The 17,313-nt window shown below is 41.7% G+C and overlaps 1 protein-coding gene across 4 annotated transcripts in view; it reads left to right on the top strand.

Moving 5' to 3' along the window:
• Positions 1 to 17,313, top strand: part of FAM107A (family with sequence similarity 107 member A) — a 219,807-nt gene that overhangs the window by 62,807 nt on the left and 139,687 nt on the right. The gene's annotated exons all lie outside the window — the stretch shown is intronic.

Raw genomic sequence — 17,313 nt, 5'->3', positions numbered from 1 at the left:
CCACAATATCCCCTTGAAAAATGGCTGTTTTTAGGCTGTGGGTAGCAAAACCCTTGGTGATCAATTAAAAGGGGGTGATCTGGGCTGAGATATCTAATTTAGGATACGTCCCAACCATACATTAAAGGGGGTTCTCCACCATAAGGTGGCAGACAGTATAGGACATGCTTAGGAAGGATCTGCGCTTGTCTTTGGGTTAAATGGCTATGTTGTTAGATTACCATAAAGCTGTGGCTTTCTTTTTGTGAACCTCAGTATTTTCTGTTGAAGTTTTCTTTTTTACTACAAATCCCAGAATTCCACTTTTCTACCTCCCACACATCAGCCACCCCACCCATTGAACAACAAACAATCTAGATTCAATGAAAAAGGTCAGTGCTTTTTAATCAGGATGCCTCCAGCTGTTCCAAACATAAAAGTAGACAGGCTCCCTGTCATCACCTGACTAGTGATGTCAGGTCTCGGCTGCACTGCATACTGGGAAATACCTGAGACAGGAGTAATTTCGTATGCTGTTAAAAATGAACATCCAGAGCAATGATCAGAATGTGAGACCAGCCGTTAGAGACAGGTACAGCCACTATATTATGAACTACACTAACTTTACAGTCCCTGTAGCATAGTCAAATAAAAAAAAATCCTGGAATACCCCTTTAACATCCTGTCAAAAATGGGATGCCGATGTATACCATGCTGCACATCAGAGGGTCCATTCACTTTATTGGCCTGAACTTCTGTTCATACATGTTTATTTTGCTGTACTTAAAGGGATACTCCAGTGGAAAACAATTTATTTATTTTTCAAATCAACTGGTACCAGAAAGTTAAACAGATTTGTAAATTACTTCTATACAACTTAACTACAGAGTAAGTTAAGTTGTTCTTTTCTGTCTGACCACAGTGCTCTCTGCTGACACCTCTGTCCGTGTCAGGAACTGTCCAGAGCAGGATAGGTTTGCTATGAGGATTTTCTCCTGCTCTGGACAGAGGAGTCAGCTGAGAGCACTGTGGTCAGACAGAAAAGAACAACTCAACTTCCTCTGTAGTATACAGCATCTGATAAGTACTGGAAGGATTTAGATCTCAAAATTGTTTTCCACTAGTGTACCCCTTTAAAAGCATGGTCTGCTGTGCCATTAATGTGAATAGACCCGATGCTGTGTGCCACAGGATAGGTCAACATCCCTTTCTTGACAGGATGCCAACATTTAGGGGGGGTTGTACAGCATTAACACTGTGTGAACCAAGCCTTACAATAACAATTCTGAAAACCAAATGAAATTTACTTCAACCTTCTAGCTCAACCTCTACTATAATGCTTCGAATTGTTTATCCCAAAAAACAAATGTAATGTGTGAATGAGGGAATTGTGGCAGTCAGTGGATGTTGAGTGCACTGTGAATGTTATGGGGGCATTCTGACTGCCATAGGGGAATGATTTCTTGATGTCTTTGTGGCATTGTGGCTTTGGTGGGGACATTGTGGCTGTCCGTGGATATTGGGGGCACTGTGATTGTTATGGGGCCATTTTGACTAACATAGGGGATTGATTAATTGATGTCTTGATGGCATTGTGGCTGTGATGAGGGCATTATGGGTGTCATGGAAGGTGATCTGTGGCTGGCATAAGAAGAGATCATAGTTAAATAGTTACATCATAGTTATATAGTGGGTCGTTCCCCCCTGTGGGCATTGGTGTTGCGGCGATGGTGGTCGCCGCTCGGTGCTGCGCCATTTTATGCTAGGGACGTTAGGGACCCACTCTGAATAGGTGGCCTTGACGTGGCGAGGGGGCTTGTACTTTTTGATCAAAAATGTATACTAACAACCTGTTAGTTTTTGATATTATGCTGAGAAGCAATCAGATCATTATACAAGATTGTAGATGTGCACCATGTCTGTTTTTCTACCCGAATTCACACTGTGATTTCTATCCCCTCTTTTTTTTTTGTTTGAACATGTGCTGCACTCTTCCCCACCCCCTCAGCCCAACCCTATATAAGTAGTAGTTAGCTACACATGGGTCATTTCTTTCCTAGCAGCCTCCCAGTCTGACTGAGAGAGCATGGTAAGTGAGCCATTACACCTTGTTCACACTGGTGTGGTGCCGTGCGGTGTCCGTTACTGCCGTGGTGCCGTGTCTGCGGGGGGGTGCGGCCCATAGACTGGTTTGAGTGGCATTGGGGCCGCTCTGCCGGTGGGTCGTTCCCCCCTGTGGGCATTGGTGTTGCGGCGATGGTGGTCGCCGCTCGGTGCTGCGCCATTTTATGCTAGGGACGTTAGGGACCCACTCTAAATAGGTGGCCTTGACGTGGCGAGTGGGCTTGTACTTTTTGATCAAAAATGTATACTAACAACCTGTTAGTTTTTGATATTATGCTGAGAAGCAATCAGATCATTATACAAGATTGTAGATGTGCACCATGTCTGTTTTTCTACCCGAATTCACATAGTTATATAGTTGAAATATGCCTTCAGTCCCAGGCAAGATGGAGAAAATCTGTAAAATAAGCTCCATGGGGGACATTTATCAATGTTGGTGTAAGATAGTTAAGATCTTACCCCTGTTTGCTTGGTGTATTTTTTACACAGTTTCTCCAAATTTACCAAAATGGTGCACAGACTTGATAAACTCTGCACAATTATAGAAACCAGTGGGCTGCAGAGATTGGTTTAAAGGGGTACTCCGGTGAAAACCTTTTTTCTTTTAAATCAACTGGTGGCAGAAAGTTTAACATATTTGTAAATTAGGCAATAGAACAGAAATAGGTAGCCAGTGGTACGATGAAAAAACTGTTTATTCGGATCCCATAAAACCGCATGCAAGCGGGACTCAGCCAGGCAACCAACAACCAATAATCAGCATGGACGCGTTTCGGGTATACACCCTTTGTCTCAGCACTGAGACAAAGGGTGTATACCCGAAACGCGTCAACGCTGATTATTATATTTGTAAATTACTTCTATTAAAAAATCTTAATCCTTGCTGTACTTATTAGCTGCTGAATACTACAGAGGAAATTCTTTTCTTTTTGGAATGCTCTCTGATGACATCACTACCACAGTTCTCTCTGCTGACATTATTATAATAATAATGCTTTATTTATTGTTGTCCTTAGTGGGGTTTGAACCCAAGTCCCCAGCACTGCAAGGCAGCAGTGCTAACCTCTGAGCCACCATGCTGCCCTTAGCATACATCTGCTATGCATCTGCTATGCATGGTTGCTAAAATGGACAGAGATGTCAGCAGAGAGCACTGTGTTCGTGATGTCATCAGTGTTCCAAAAAGAAAGGAATTTCCTCTGTAGCATTCAGCAACTAATAAGTACTGGAAGGATTAAGATTTTTTAATAGAAGTAATTGACAAATATGTTTAACTTTCTGCCACCAGTTGGTTTAAAAGAAAAAAGGTTTTCACCGGAGAACCCCTTTAAGCTTTCTGCTCTGGCATCTGACAGTTTTGTACATGTCCTATTAGGTGGTGGAGGTTTGCACAAAAAAGTAGGCTTTGCACAAAAGTTGTGCACCAAAAAAAAAAAAAAGTTGACGCATATGATAAGTTCATGCCCGTTGCATAAAGTTTTCCTTGCTTTCAAAAATGCTCTATCAAAAAGAACGCAGAGAAAAAATGCAAAAATGGCAACTGCACAAAATTTTGCGCCTAGAATAAACAAGTAAAAAGGTGTACTACCAATGATAAATGCCCCCCTAATGTCTTTGCAGAGTTTTATGTACTCTATACCTTTAGACGTATGAGTGAATGATGCAACCATAACTACAGTATAGCATTGGTATCATTGCTATGTGAATACTAGCCTTTGACAGAACATATTTTCATTACCAAATATTAGCTCAAACCTTTGATTATTTATTTCCTTATTTTATCCAAACAATTAGAACTGGAACAACTTGAATTGTGGGAACCATAGCCAAATCAGCCGGAGCTCGGGTTCAGATGTCTGTTTCATTCAGTCACCTTAGTAAACATTCCTGGGGAATGGTAAAATGCTGAAATACTGGGGTTTATTGGTCTTCTTTTAGCCAATTCCCAGCTTTAAACCACAAGTTAAACGTTAATAAGAGTTAACCGCTCATAAGTCCTTCCAGAAAAAGGAAGAACCTATGGTTAAAGGGGTACTCCAGTGGAAAACTTTTTTTTATTTAAATCAACTGGTGCCAGAAAGTTAAACAGATTTGTAAATTTCTATTAAAAAATCTTAATCCTTCCAGTACTTATTAGCTACTGAATACTACAGAGAAAATTATTTTCTTTTTGGAACACAGAGCTCTTTGCTGACATCACGAGAACAGTGCTCTCTTCTGTGCTCTCTCCTGTCAGATAGGACTCCTCTCTGCTCTCTCCTGTCTAATAGTACTCCTCTGTGCTCTCTCCTGTCTGATGGTACTCCTCTCTGCTCTCTCCTGTCTGATAGGACTCCTATGTGCTCTCTCCTGTCTGATAGTACTCCTCTGTGCTCTCTCCTGTCTGCAAGTACTCCTCTGTGCTCTCTCCTGTCTAATAGCACTCTTCTGTGCTCTCTCCTGTCTGATAGTACTTCTCTGCGCTCTCTTTTGTCTGATAGTACTCCTCTGTGCTCTCTCCTGTCTGATAGGACTCCTCTGTGCTCTCTCCTGTCTGATAGTACTCCTCTGTGCTCTCTCCCGTCTGATAGTACTCCTCTCTGCTCTCTTCCGTCTGATAGTACTCCTCTCTGCTCTCTCCCGTCTAATAGTACTCCTCTCTCCTGTCTGATAGGACTCCTCTCTGCTTTCTCCTGTCTGATAGTACTCCTCTGTGCTCTCTCCTATCTGATAGCACTCTTCTGTGCTCTCTTCTGTCTTATAGTATTCCTCTGTGCTCTCTCCTGTCTGCTAGTACTCCTCTGTGCTCTCTCCTGTCTAATAGCACTCTTCTGTGCTCTCTCCTGTCTGATAGTACTTCTCTGTGCTCTCTTTTGTCTGATAGTACTCCTCTGTGCTCTCCCCTGTCTGATAGGACTCCTCTGTGCTCTCTCCTGTCTGATAGTACTCCTCTGTGCTCTCTCCCGTCTGATAGTATTCCTCTCTGCTCTCTTCCGTCTGATAGTACTCCTCTCTGCTCTCTCCCATCTAATAGTACTCCTGTCTGATAGGACTCCTCTCTGCTCTCTCCTGTCTGATAGTACTCCTCTGTGCTCTCTCCTATCTGATAGCACTCTTCTGTGCTCTCTTCTGTCTGATAGTATTCCTCTGTGCTCTCTCCTGTCTGCTAGTACTCCTCTGTGCTCTCTCCTGTCTAATAGCACTCTTCTGTGCTCTCTCCTGTCTGATAGTACTTCTCTGTGCTCTCTTTTGTCTGATAGTACTCCTCTGTGCTCTCTCCTGTCTGATAGGACTCCTCTGTGCTCTCTCCTGTCTGATAGTACTCCTCTGTGCTCTCTCCCGTCTGATAGTATTCCTCTCTGCTCTCTTCCGTCTGATAGTACTCCTCTCTGCTCTCTCCCGTCTAATAGTACTCCTGTCTGATAGGACTCCTCTCTACTCTCTCCTGTCTGATAGTACTCCTCTGTGCTCTCTCCTATCTGATAGCACTCTTCTGTGCTCTCTTCTGTCTGATAGTATTCCTCTGTGCTCTCTCCTGTCTGATAGTACTCCTATATGCTTTCTCCTGTCTTATACTTGTGGTAAGCCAGAAGGGTAGTGATATAGGGGTGTTGCAATGATGCTACAGGGTCTGGTGGTATTAACCCTTGGTTTGTCGTGACGCCAAGGTGCGGTTGTTTTGTATAGAAGGCCCTGCCGACAACCGGTCCACAAAAGGCAGGATAATAAACGGAATGTCCACAGCAGATTTTATGAGATAACTGGAACTTTTACTGAACTTCTTATGCCAACAGTCTTTACAAATATACAGTTTCTCTTGAGGCAACCAGGATGCAGGTTCCTCACAGGCTTTGCTAGGACTAATATTCTTGAGCTTTAAGCTGGCCACTATTCTACTAATTATAGGATTTGAGTTGAATAGTAGTCACACAGAATTTGTAGATAGAGCTTTATAACTCACGGTTTTAGTGGCTGCTGGTTCTTTAGGCTTTGGCCTAGGTAAGATGAATTGAGATATGCTGATTGTGCTTGCTTGAGTGTCAGGAACGAGAGTGAATTTAGTGACTAAAGCCCCTTATATACTAGGGGGCTGGACTAATCCCATTGGTTGCAAGTCTGTAGGTCCTGAACCCAGAGAACTCTGGGTACATCACATGACATCATCACATGACCTAGGAAGGTCCTAAACATTTGTACTGCCATTTTAATATATCACATGACCTAGGAAGGTCCTATACATTTGTACTACCTCTATATACAAATTGTACAATATACAGGAACACATTTATATGGGGCGAACAAGAGGCAGGCCCTGCAGGAGAGTCCTGTGGAATGGAGGGGCTCTAACTGAGGGGACTTATGACAGGGACAGAACAAAGTCCTGTACCGGGACACCACATACTACTCCTCTGTGCTCTCTCCTGTCTGATAGTACTCCTCTGTGCTTTTTCCTGTCTGATAGTACTTCTCCTATAAGACAGGAGATAGCACAGAGGAGTGCCAGCCCATCTCACTTACTGGACTTTGTCCATGCCTGTGCTTTGGCTCGGAAAAAGCCAGGATTTTATAAGCCATGATTTCTATAAAAAGGAAATAAAAATTTCTTATAAAGTATATTAGAAAGGTTAAGGGGGTTATCCAGCATAAGGTGATTTTAGTACATACCTGGCAGACAGTAATGGACATGCTTAGGAAGGATCTGCGCTTGTCTTGGGGCTAAATGGCTATGCTGTGAGATTACCAGAACACTGTGGCTAGCTTTCTGTGAACTTGTATTTCCTGTTTTCAGTTTTCTTGTTTGCCTACAAATCCCATGATTCCATTTTCTTCCTTCCCACACATCAGCCCCCCCCACCCATTGAAACATAAATGAGCTGCAGACCTGTGGTCTTCAATCAGGATGCCTACAGCTTTTGCATTAGTTGCAGATTGATCTCTCTCCCACCAAGCAATCCCTCCACCCATTGAAGCAGACAGGCTCCCTGTCATCAGCTGACTAGTGAGTCAGGTCTCGACCGCATTGCAAGCTGGGAAAAATCTGAGACAACAGTCATTTTGTATGCTGTTAAAAATAAATATTGGGGTGAAAATCACATAAGAATTGTGAAATAATCATCACACACAGGTACAGACACTATACTATGAACTACACTAACTTTACAGCCCCTGTAGTCAAATAAAAAAAATTCCCGGAATACCCCTTTAATGGTTTGCCACGATGTACAACATATAACATTGTTTGTATCTGACAGTACCCATTTAAAGTGGCCATGGCACCAGCTGCCATTTTAAGATCAGGCAACACAGGCCACTTTAAGACTAGTAACCAGTGGCTGCTGTGGCACAAAAACTGCTGAAATTTCATTTTGTTCCATTTTAATTAAAAGAGAAGGACAAAATTGACATTTTGATAAAGGACAGGGACTACAGGTGCTAGCGGATCCTGCTGTACTACTAGGTGTGCCCCGGAGCACCACATATGGGCGCAGAGATTTACAGATAACCCTCAGAACTTAATACCTATTGTCAGATGATTCCTGCCTGTAACGTAAGGATAACATATTAGAAAACTGCTCATAATATATTCCTTTATATCATAAGAAGGAAACTTCTATTCCATAACATGTATCTAAGTTGCTGTAAACTTTTTTGCTGTAAAAATCACTTTTCCCCCCTATAATTTTGTATTAAATGCCAGCATTTCTGAGCCACATGGAGCCTGCACTTATTCTAGAAACAAATCTCCTACCAACCAGATTGTCTCTATAAATTGACTTCAGGGAGCTATGAAGAAACACAAAGGCTTTTTGTTTCCAACTTCTTTTAACAACTATGGTTTAGCTATGTAGATGGCAAAGTCAGTCTGTAACCAGCAGGTCAGGCACGTGTAACCCCAGGAATCAATATGGATACCTGGGGAATATCACAGAACTAACAATCCCTAAGCCTCATACACACTGGCCCTGATTTACTAAAATCCCAGTGTTCTTTCTGGAGTGTTTTAGATTTCACTCCTCTTTCTGGGAGCTGATTTACTAATGTGTTTCACGTGTCGGTTAATTTTGTGTTGAATTGTTTTTTTTTGTGTCGCACGGGAAAATGTGTTGCACATACTCTGAGTTAAAAAAGAAAAAAACTAAAAAACATGGGTATAGAATACAAATTATCAATAGCATGTGCCAAAAAATGTTATGGACTTAGACTTAATGTAGGAGTTTAACCTAACAGATCCCCCCCCCCCCCCCACCCCATAAAAAAAAGTGTATATACATTTAAAGGCATATTTTAAAGTTTAAAATGCATTGCATATTCTAAAAATCCTTGTGTAGAACTGTAAAACAATGAAGAAAAAACATAAATAGTTTAAGCACTCCCCACCACGTTAAGCTGTGCCTTTGCCAAAATCACTCGCTTTTGGTAGTTTTTACACATCCTCTTGGCTGTCGGTTCTTCTGTGAGCCCAAACTAACACTTTTTCAGAAGTGATTTTGGAAGTACTCCGAGTAATTTCTGCTTTTTGTCAGGAACACGCCCATTTTTTTGTTAACCATGCCTATTTTCTTGTAATAAAAAAACACTCTGAGTGTTTTCAAAAGTGTAGGTTGTGCAGTGTAAAATTTGGGTGCAGAATTAGTTGCATGGTTGGTGCGACAAAAATTTAGGCGCATAAACCGAGAGAAAAAGTCTGTTGGACTTTAGTAAATCAGGGCCACTGTATGATGTCATTACTTGTACCGTGCAAATCGTGTCAAACTGTGTGAGAATGTTTCCGGAGTAAAAATTATTTAGAAGCCATCTTATCCTATGTTCGCAAATTCCAGGGAAGGTACGGTATTTAACAAATATTTCCTTATGCCGACATTCCAGAATGCAACCCAGCAAAACTTGATTCCCGTTTTAAAGGAGCACGCCAGGTAAAACTGATATACTGTATTATGCCTAGTGCAGGGCCTAGGAGGACGGAGAATGACACAGGGAAACAAAGAACATCATAGAAATAATCCCTGAGTCATTCTTTACCCACTGAAGCCCCAAACTAGGCATAACAAAGTGCATCATTTTTGCCTGGAGTGTTCCTTTAATTCTTTTGTTACCAAAATTACTGACAAGTCTACTTAATCAACTTTTAACCATATAGGAAGTATTAGCATCTAGAATTATTGCTTTTAGGGGACAATATAGCGCACACCGTAACACCATATGTGATTTTTGTTCTTCGTATTGTACAGACTCCATGCACTTGACAATTCACCAGCTACACATCAGGGACCTTAAAGGACCTGTCTAGTTTAAAAAACCCATGAGGGATCTCTAGGTTAATAGAGGGAAGTTCCACAGTTTAGAATCCTCATGGCCTGAGCTGAGAGATGTGGGTGTATTCGCACCATGGTTTGTGCCTCCATGTAACAATCCGGCAGGAGAAGCTGAAAACTGCCTGCCAGTGCATCTGTGCCGGAAGAGTGCCGGACCTGTTCAATCCAATGACCCAAACAAAGTCACTTAATGACTCAGTTCACGTCATTTTCTGTTCGTATCAAAGTTTTGGCCAAAACTGAAAATCGTGGTCTGCTGCAGTTTTTATTCCTGTCCAGAAGTCAGATATGACTGGTACATCATATCAGACTTTTTTTTTCCGTGTCCTTAAGGGTATGGTACCTGTGCAGTCACACAGAGCGTATGTTCTGTCCGTATGAAGACCTTGCACCCTCAATCTTACATTTAGTGTCTAAATCTATGGAAGACATCTGCATACAATGCATCTTCATCCTCTGTGTTATTTGTGTACTGTATGATTGTATTATATTATATGCTCCATTAGTATGGTTAGCCTTCAAGGCAGTAAGGACACTGCGCCAATCAGACTCTGTGCCCACATTCCCCACTGTCTGCTGGTGTTAAGTAGGCAGCCACCTGGGATTGATCTTACTTAGCCTCACACTTGTTTATTTCTGATTCTATTGCTGTGCATCAGACTTCTTTCTAGTGATCTGGATAATCCATTGTGCCTTGTGATTTTGAGCTAGACAAACTCTTCTGGACATCTCCGGACCTGATTCTGACTTTCTGCATTCTGATTTGGACCTTGTCGTGACATCCTGGCTCTGATCCTGCTTTGCTGACTCTTGCTGACAACTGCCTTCCCTATCCTTCTCCCTTGGACCATCACCCACCTGGCTGTTATCTAGGGCAGATCAGAAGTAGGCAGGATCAGAGATGAGGGTGCAGGGTCGGCTCTGCCTATAGGCAAAATAGGCAGCCGCCTAGAGCGCCCTCTTGATGGGGGTGCCACTCTGCCCACCACAAGAAAGTTAGACAACCATTATCTAAACCATTCTCTCAATCAGCTCAGCCAGCAGCACCCTCATAAACCCCTTCTGATGTGTGTCTCCTCAGTAGTAAGGAGATTACATGAGGAGGAGGCTTGTTACAGTGTATCACCCCAGCAGTAAGGTAATTACATAAGGAGGGGGCTTGTTACAGTGTGCCACCTCAGTAGTAAGGAGATTACATGAGGAGGAAGTTTGTTACAGTGTGTCACCCCAGTAGTAAGGTGATTACATGAGGAGGAGGGTTGTTACAGTGTGTCACCCCAGTAGTAAGGCGATTACATGAGGGGGTTTGTTACAGTGTGTGTCCCCAGTAGTAAGGTGATTACATGAGCAGGAGATTTGTTACAGTGTGTCACCACAGTAGTAAGGTGATTACATGAGGAGGGGGCTTGTTACAGTGTGTCACCCCAGTAGTAAGGTGATTGCATGAGGAGGAGGCTTGTTATAATGTGTAACCCCAGTAGTAAGGAGATTACATGAGGAGGAGGTTTGTTACAGTGTGTAACCCCAGTAGTAAGGAGATTACATGAGGAGGGGGCTTGATATAGTGTGTCACCCCAGTAGTAAGGAGATTACATGGGAAGGAGGTTTGTTACAGTGTGTTTCCCAGTAGTAAGGTGATTACATGAGCAGGAGATTTGTTACAGTGTGTCACCACAGTAATAAGGTGATTGCATGAGGAGGAGGCTTGTTACAGTGTGTAACCCCAGTAGTAAGGAGATTACATGAGGAGGAGGTTTGTTACAGTGTGTAACCCCAGTAGTAAGCTAATTACATGAGGAGGGGGCTTGATATAGTGTGTCACCCCAGTAGTAAGGAGATTACATGGGAAGGAGGTTTGTTACAGTGTGTTTCCCAGTAGTAAGGTAAGGCGTGTCAAAGGGCGAGCCAGTGGGCGGAGTCAGGGGATGGCAAAATTAGCTTTTGCCCAGGGTGGCTAAAATCCTGGAACCAGCACTGTGCGGGTGCAGTTTAGTGCTGGACACCCTCCCCCCTGTCCTGACAGATATCAGTGACACATAACTTCTAACCAAAAAATGGCTCAACTTACGTAAATAATTTTGGCTAATTTGTAAACTATCCATGACATAATCAAACTAGATGTCTGCCATAATGTGATTAGTCTATTGCTATATCGTACTACAGTTTTGTTCCCTTTCAGTTTGTTACAAGACTCAATCACATATCACATATCTCATAAATCCGTGTCAGCTCTACAGAGAATCTATAGGACTATAGAACTGCCCCAACATGGAAAGATTTAAGGCATTTCAGAAGTCTGTATCCATCAAGTCAGTATAATGGCCGAAAATTAATTCCTCAGTCTATATACTGGCCCCTATGTGACATCTCTGTTATGGAGTTATATGTAATCCATAATTTACACTGATTAGGAAATGATATTGCTATTGGTACACCAATCTAGTATACTAAGCTGGCAGTATTAGTTACATGCATATAAACACAGTATTTATCACCCAGAGATAAAAATAAATGATACGGACAAACAATTGCTAAATACCCTCCAATGACCGCGTACTCTATAGAGGTTGTGCGAGGATGTATGGAAAGGTGATATCATCAACACTCTTTTAGAAATCAGATAAAGAAGTATAAATACCATAGAAATACCAGGGACATTTACCCTTTCAACTAATCACCTCGCCACTGAAAAAATGAAAGCTGCAATCTGATTCCTATAGTGGATACCTCTATGTTTTTCCTATACTACTACTACTTATAATAATAATACATAGTCTGCAGTCTGAAGGTTCAGTTTGTTGTAATGTATAACACATAAAAAATGTCATGTTTTCTTGGCGAACAAGAAATAGTTCTAAATTCCTTGTCAAATTATTTTGTATCTGTTGTATTAACACAAGATATGGAATTTATTTTTGATAAAGCAGCCGCCGGTTGACTGGTTAATAGTTAACATAGCTGTGTGGACATTGAATGGGTTTGTGTTATTTCAGGTTGGGACCTTCATTCCCAGGGCTGCTTGTATCAACCAGAGTATCAAGGTAACTAACAGGTTCTAAAAGCAAATATTGACTCAAGAGGGAAAGCCTAAAACGTGTCAGAGGAATTAATGCCAAAAGTTAATTTATTGGATTATTTTCATAGTTATAGGGTTAAAAAGTATTCATCCAGGCAAACTCACACAGCGGTAATGCTTTACATCCCAGATATACTTTGAAATTCCATCAGAAAAGGAATACAGACATATGTGGTGCACAGCAGTGGGTCTACTCACTTTAATAGCCCAAAGATAGTCAACTAATGACTATGGACAAGCCACTTCCTGCGCATATTTTCTGGATGGGCTATCTGCTGCACAACTGAGTACAGTAAAATAAAGACGTAGGAGCAGGAAATGGCCCCAAAGTAGTCCCTAGCTAACTGTGTTCAGTCCAAATAAAGTGAATGGACCCGCTGCTATGCGCCACAGTATATGCTGGCATCCCTTTTTTGATTGGATGCCAACATATAGCTGGGATGTACAACATTAACAGCCTTATTGATGTAATGTAAAGCATTTAGTCAGGTATCAGAGAAGGTAATGTGTCACCTAGATTTAGTTCTTCAGCTGTCACGCCCACTCCCATAGACATAAATGTAAGGAGCGCGGCGTGACGTCACGACCACGGCCTCCAAAACCAATCGTTCTGAACATCAGTCATCTTCTAGCATCTAACGACGGAGTACCCTTTTAAAGCCAAAGACTGAAACATTTTGTTTGATTAATTTTATTAAAATTGAAAATTTTAATTTTTTTTATTATTATTTCACCTTTGCCCTAATTCCTATAAAGTACCTAAAGTGTTAACAATTTTAAATTTTTTAAATCCTACTGTGAATTCTGTGAGGTGTGCAGTTTTTTAAATGTGGTGATATAAGAAGGTTTTTCCGCATCTGAGGCTTCAACTTCAGAAATGAACTGGTACCTTAAAAAAAATCTAGAATTGTGAAATTTTCATGAAAATTTGATGCAAAACTTCTAAGCCTTCTAACGTCCTAAAAAGGAAAATGATATTTACCAAATAATGCCAACATGACGTAAACATATTGTAAGGGCCATGCACATTGTGGAATTTCCGCTTGGAGAAATTCCAGGCAAATAATCTGTCTTTATTTTTGCTTTCAATGGGATTATGCTGGACTGTGCACACTGCTGAATTTCTGCTTCGGAAATTCAAATTCTTGACTCATTCGCCAAGTCATTATAGCGGTACCTGCTACATAAAGATTGCCGAATATGCTGCTGTGCGCATAAACTCTAAATGTGAATTAAAATTAGAGAATGTCAAATTTAAAAAAATTCTAATTTTGAGAGAATACCAATGAGTTTTTTTTTTTTTTTTTTTTTTACAAAAGATACAGTCATGGCCGTAAATGTTGGCACCTCTGAAATCTTTCAAGAAAATGAAGTATTTCTCACAGAAAAGAATTGCAGTAACATGTGTTTTGCTATACACATGTTTATTTCCTTTGTGTGTATTGGAACTAAACCAAAGAAGGGAGGGAAAAAAGCTAATTGGACATAATGTCACAACAAACCCCAAAAATTGGCTGGTCAAAATTATTGGTACCCTTAACTTAATATTTGGTTGCACACAAAAAATAACTGAAATCAGTTGCTTCCTATAACCATCAATAAGCTTCTTATACCTCTCAGCCGGAATGTTGGACCACTCTTCCTTTGCAAACTGCTCCAGGTCTCTCTTATAGGAAGGGTGTCCTTTCTCAACAGCAATTTTAAGATCTCTCCACAGGTGTTCAATGGGATTTAGATCTGGACACTTAAGAAATCCCCAGTGCTTTGTTGCCATCCTTTTCTGGGTGCTTTTTGTTGTATGTTTGGGTTCATTGTCCTGCTGGAAGACCCAAGAACTCGGACGCAAACCCAGCTTTCTGACATTGGGCTGTACAGTGCGATCCAAAATCCGTTGGTAATCCTCAGATTTCATGATGCCTTGCACACATTCAAGGCATTCAGTGCCAGAGGCAGCAAAACAACCCCAAAACATCATTGAACCTCCACCATATTTTACTGTAGGTACTGTGTTCTTTTCTTTGTAGGCCTCATTCCGTTTTTGGTAAACAGTCGAATGATGTGCTTTACCAAAAAGCTCTATCTTGGTCTCATCTGTCCACAATACGTTTTCCCAGAAGGATTTTGACTTACTCAAGTACATTTTGGCAAAATGTAGTCTTGCTTTTTTATGTCTCTGTGTCAGCAGTGGGGTCGTCCTGGGTCTCCTGCCATGGCATTTAATTTCATTTAAATATCGACAGATAGTTCGCGCTGACACTGATGTTCCCTGAACCTGCAGGACAGCTTGAATATCTTTGGAACTTGTTTGGGGCTGCTTATCCACCATCCGGACTATCCTGCAACACCTTTCATCCATTTTCTCTTCTGTCCACGCCCAGGGAGATTAGCTACAGTGCCATGGGTTGCAAACTTCTTGATAATGTTGCGCACTGTGGACAAAGGCAAATCTAGATCTCTGGAGATGGACTTGTAACCTTTAGATTGTTTATTTTTCCACAATTTTGGTTCTCAAGTCCTCAGACAGTTCTCTTCTCCTCTTTCTGTTGTCCATGCTTAGTGTGGCACACAGACAGACAATGCAAAGACTAAGTGAACTTCTTTCTCTTCTTCCCTTTTTATCTGTTTTCAGATGTGATTTTTATATTGCCCACACCTGTTACTTGCCGTTGCAGGTGAGTTTAAAGGAGCATCACATGCTTGAAACAATCTTAGTTTTCCACAATTTTGAAAGGGTGCCAATCATTTTGTACAGCCCTTTTTTGGAGTTTGGTGTGACATTATGTCTAATTAGCTTTTTTTCCTGCCTTTGGGTGCATTCATACGCTATTACTAGCAGCGGATTGCCCGCTGCGGGAATCCCGTTGCGAGTTATGCTACCATTGATTTAAATGGGTCCACAAACAGTCCGCAATAGTGTCAGATTTGCGGACTGTCCGCGGACCCATTCAAATGAATGGTAGCGTAACTCGCAGTGGGTTTCCTGCAGCGGGAAACCCGTTGCTAGTTACTAGCATGTGAACGCACCCTTTTTTGGTTAGTTCCAGTACACACAAAGAGAATAAACATGTGTATAGCAAAACATGTGTTACTGCAATCCTTTTCTGTAAGAAATATTTCATTTTCTTGAAGGTATCGGTCAAAAATGTACCATAACAAAGTATGTGTCATGAAAAAAACGGTCTCAGAATCACCAGGATAAGTTAAAGGGGTACTCCTGTGGAAAACTTTTTTTTTTTTTTTTTTAAATCAACTGGTGCCAGAAAGTTAAATAGATTTGTAAATCACTTCAATTAAAAAATCTTAATCCTTCCAGTACTTTTTAAGGGCTGTATACTAAAGAGAAATCCAAAAAAGAAATGCATTTCCTCTGATGTCATGACCACAGTGCTCTCTGCTGACCTCTGCTGTCCATTTTAGGAACTGTCCAGAGCAGCGTATGTTTGCTATGGGGATTTTTTCCTGCTCTGGACAGTTCCTAAAATGGACAGCAGAGGTCAGCAGAGAGCACTGTGGTCATGACATCAGAGGAAATGCATTTCTTTTTTTGCATTTCTCTTTAGTATACAGCCCCTAAAAAGTACTGGAAGGATTAAGATTTTTTTAATAGAAGTGATTTACAAATCTGTTTAACTTTCTGGCACCAGTTGATTTAAATAAAACAAAAAGATTTTCCATGGGAGTACCCCTTTAAAGTTTCACAAAATTATCAGCACTTAAAGTGAGGCAAATCACGTTTGGTCCTGGTCTTTAAGGGGTTAACAGCATTTAAAGATATGCTTAAAGGAGTACTCCACAGGATAGGGGATAAGTAACTGATCTCAGGGGGTCCGACCTCTGGGGCTCCCCTTGATCAGCGAGGAACGCGTGCTGCAGCCGACTTGTGCTCCATTCGTTTCTATGGGATCACCGATGATGCCGATATGGAGCTTCCATAGAAATGAATGGAGCGCGTGCCGGCTGCAGAAGGGTATCCTCACTGAGAGACAGGTCAGGTCCTGGTGATCACAGGGGGCATCAGCGGTCAAGCCTCCAGCAATCAGCTACATATCCCCTATCATGTGGATAGGGAATTAGTAAATTTGCGCCAGAGATCTCCTTTAACAACTGCAACATGGAAAACAATAGACTGTCACCTGTGCTGAGGTCATTGTCCAGGGAGGCAGAGGAGGTGAGCTGTGTGAATTCACCTATTGTGAATGACCAGATCCCCTCTTATCTTTCTACTGGTGTCACCTTTCACTATAAGGCTGTATGTGATGATTAATGAAGACACTGCTAAGAATTGAAATGTATAGAACAGAAAGCATTAGCATATTAGGCTTATCGACCAGAGGTAAAACTACAAGATTTCTAAATATAAAGTAAAATGAGAAATTAGGGGGGGGGGGGGAGGGAATCGCCAAATAGACTAATAACTCATTTTAAACAATAGATCTTTTTTGATAACACATTGGGGGAGATTTATCAAAGGATTTAGACAGTTTTTTCCCCATCTGGTTTGGACTGTTAGAATTGCAACCAGTGGGGATCTCAGTAGCTGAACCCTTCTATATGATGCAATTTTAAATTCATTAAAGGGTCTTCCAGGCAGAATTTTTTTTAATGCTTCTGGGTGCTGTAAAAACTAAATTTAAAGGGGTTCTCCGGTGCTTAGACATCTTATCCTCAGCCGCTGGGGATCCCGTGATCTTGCACTCGGCACCCGTTTGTAATCAGTCCCCGGAGCGTGTTTGCTCCGGGTCTGATTACCGGCGACCACAGGGCAGGTGACGTGTGACGTCACGCCTCCGCCCCCGTGTGACGTCACGCTCCGCCCCTCAATGCAAGCCTATGGGAGGGGGC

Source organism: Hyla sarda, chromosome 6 (genome assembly GCF_029499605.1).
Source record: "Hyla sarda isolate aHylSar1 chromosome 6, aHylSar1.hap1, whole genome shotgun sequence".
Classification (NCBI taxonomy): domain Eukaryota; kingdom Metazoa; phylum Chordata; class Amphibia; order Anura; family Hylidae; genus Hyla; species Hyla sarda.
This window is presented reverse-complemented; position numbering and strand designations above follow the sequence as displayed.